This window comes from Petaurus breviceps, unplaced genomic scaffold, assembly GCF_028583685.1.
Source record: "Petaurus breviceps papuanus isolate PSGF00001 unplaced genomic scaffold, PetGlider_PUasm1.0 490, whole genome shotgun sequence".
NCBI classification, from domain to species: Eukaryota; Metazoa; Chordata; class Mammalia; order Diprotodontia; family Petauridae; genus Petaurus; species Petaurus breviceps.
The window spans coordinates 8,514,869-8,518,207 of NW_027186352.1; positions in this window are offsets into that span (position 1 = coordinate 8,514,869).

Below are 3,339 nucleotides of genomic sequence, written 5' to 3' on the forward strand. Positions count from 1 at the left end.
ACCCTCCCCTGTACTCCATTCCTCCTCTTTCCCTTTCTAGTATCATGGAATATCAGCTCCAGGCTATAGGACGTTCTTCAGGCTTTAACAGCCACCATGGCCACAGTCCTTCAGCAGCAAAAGCCTTCTGGGGCTTTTGCCAACCCAGAAGCACCAACACTAGTGCTAAGGGAAACATTCACTACAAGTGCCAGGAAAGGCAAACTCTGAAGTGCTAGTAGTACAAAAAAGAACTAAGGAACAAAGGGAGTGGTATGGTTCACCAGGACAGGACATTGTGCATGAGGGGAACTGTGCAGCACTCTACCAAGTCTGAGGAAAGAGCACAAAATCCAACTGGGGTCAGTTTTGACCACCCAAAAGTCAGTTGGGTCAGAGATCTAGGATGGTAAGTCATGAATTGCCCAGTGAGGAAAGAGATTGAGATGCTTTGACATCCAGCCCACAAAGAAACCATAATCAGGAGGTAGTCAGAAGTGAGTGATAAGGAAAATAAGGCTTTTTGGTCTTCAAATTCAACTGCAGATTCTCATTAAATTTGCAGTTCAAATGATTTTCTGCTCACCATTACCTCCTCCATCTCATACCTTATCTCTCTTCAATTCTATCTCAAAAGAAAAGGGAAAGGACTAAAAGTATCTAAAATTACAGGAAGAAGAAATTTCGAAGACCTTGAACATAAATAGATAAATCAACAGAAAAAACAACAATGAACCAATACTGTCTTTTGGGCACTTTCAGAAGTTGATCCCCAAATATTTTATGCATTTAGTGATATTGAATGCAAGTTCCCTTTCTAACATTGCTTCTTGGGTTTTGTTATGATTATTTAGAAACACTGTTGATTTTTGAGTATTTATTTTGTAACCTGAAATTTTACTGAAGCTATTAATTATCTAGATTAATATCTCTGCTGATTCCCTGGGGTTTTCCAAGTAAACTATCATATCATAAGCAAACATGAACATTTTTGTCCCTCCTTACTTATTTTTATTTCTTTATCTTGTCTTATTGCTAGCATTTGTGAAATTATATCAAATAATAGTGGGGAGAGAGGACATCCTTGCTTCACACCTGTAGTTCCTGGAAAAGGTCCTAGTTTATCCCTATTGCATATTATGCTTTCAGTTTTAGAAAGATTTTTTAATGATAGATATTTTTTTAAAGGTCCCTCTAAGCCTTTATTTTGTAGGGTTTTTAGCATAAAAGAGGGTTGTACTTTGTCAAAGGTTTTTTTCTGCATCTATTGAAGTAATCATCCAGTTTGGGATGTTTGGGTTTTTAATATGATTAAACATATTGACTGTTTTCTTAATGTTGAACCATTTTTGCATCCCTGCTTTAAACCTGATTTGATCATAATGATGATTTCTTGGGTAAATCTCTGTAATATTTTAAATAGGATTTTGTTTATTTTTTTGTGTGTGTCAATGTTTATTAATGATATTAGCCTATAGTTTTCTTTCTATGTGTTATCTTTTCTTGGTTTAGATATTAGTATTATATTTCTCCCATAAAAGGATTTTGGTAGGATTTTTATTTCTTAATTTTTTGGAATAATTTGAGAAGTATTGGTTCTAACTTCTTTAAAACTTTGAAAGAGTTCTCCTGTGAATCCATCAAATATAGGACTCTTTTTCTTGGTAATTCTTTTATAGCAAGATCTTTTTCCTTTTCTGGGATCAGATTACTTAAGATCTGCATCTAGTCTTCTGATAGTTTAGGTATTTTATACTTTTGAAGATATTTCTTTATTTTTTTTAATGTTATCAGTTTTGTTAGCCTATAACTGGGCATAATATATACTGATAATTCTTTTTACTCTGGGTTTTCTATTAATTGACCTTGCTCATTTGCTTTTTTATTGATTTTTCTGCTTCTTCTTTTTAATGAGAGTGGCTAAGAATTTATCAATTTTCCTATTCATTTCAAAGAACTAGCTCTTAGTTTTATTTATCATTTTTATGTCTTTTTCACTTCTAGTTTATCTATTCCCCCCTAATTTTATTATCTCTTCTTTTGTGCTTATGCTAGTTTTTTTCTTGATTTTCTAATTATTAATTCATATCTGTTTCATTAATCTTCTCTTTTTCTATTTTGTTAATGTATAATTTTAAGGATATGATCTCCCCCCTGGGGACTGCTTTAGCAACATGGAAGGAATTTACTATTTTGTTTCATTATTATCGTTTTCTATTGCATAGTTATTAATTGTTTCTGTGATTCGTTCTTTAATCTACTCTTGATTTAAGATTTCATTATTAAGGCTACATTTTGCTATGCATCTTTTGTTTGTGGCTGCTGAACCAGTTTCTATTCTTATTGCATTATGGTCTGTAAAGGTCGAATAGGTTATTTTCACCTATTTACATTTGTTTACAATGTCTCTGTGTCCTTGTACATAGTCCACTTTTGTAAAAGTTTCATGTGGTGGGGTTGGAGTCAAAGTGGTGGAGAAAAGGCAGGGACTCAACTAAACTATCCCTAATTCCCTTCCAAATAACATTAAATAATACCTCTAAAATTCTGGAGTGACAGAACCCGCAAAAAGATGGGGTGAAACAATTTTGCTGCCCAAGACAACTTAGAAGGTCAGCAGGAAAGGTCTGCCACACCAGGGTGAGAGTAGAACAGCAAAGGCTATACCAGCATAGGCTTTATCTCGCAGCAAATGAACAACAGGTCTTGGGGGCAACTGAATTGGCACTGGCTACTTCTGGAGTTCTCAGCCCACAGACAGTAAGGGGATCAGACAACTGGTCAAAAGGAGATTACAGAGGTCTTTTTGCTGGCACTAGGGTCAGGACTCTGTTGCATTGCCCATACTTAGAACTGGGTCTCAGCTTCAGGGCAAGGAGGAGCGCTGGGACACCAGAGCTTGTGGCCCCATGGAAGCTGGGATCCTGGTCACGGTTCCAGGGCAGAAAAGAGTGCTTGTGGTTGCTCATAGTCCAGAGCACAGGCCAGGAGAGTAGTTAACATGCCTCTCTTCACATCAGACCTGTACAACTTGTGAACTTCTTAGGTTAGAATAGAAACAGACTGATAATGGTTGGTTGCCACAGGTCATGTGACAAATAGGAGAGTGCACAGCAGCAACCCTACATTTTTTGCAGGCTGCCAAAATCCTTTCACGGGCTACATGCAACTTACATGCCATATGTTGTGTAGGCCTGCATTAGATTCATACCAACTTGGAAGAACTGAAAGTTTACAGACACACCAGAACTACATCTAAAAACAGCAGCACAAAAAGCCCTGAAGCTTGGCACAGTGCTCCCCTTACCCTAGGAGCAGAGTCCAACTTTAATATAAAGCTAAAAGTAAAGAAACAGGCTG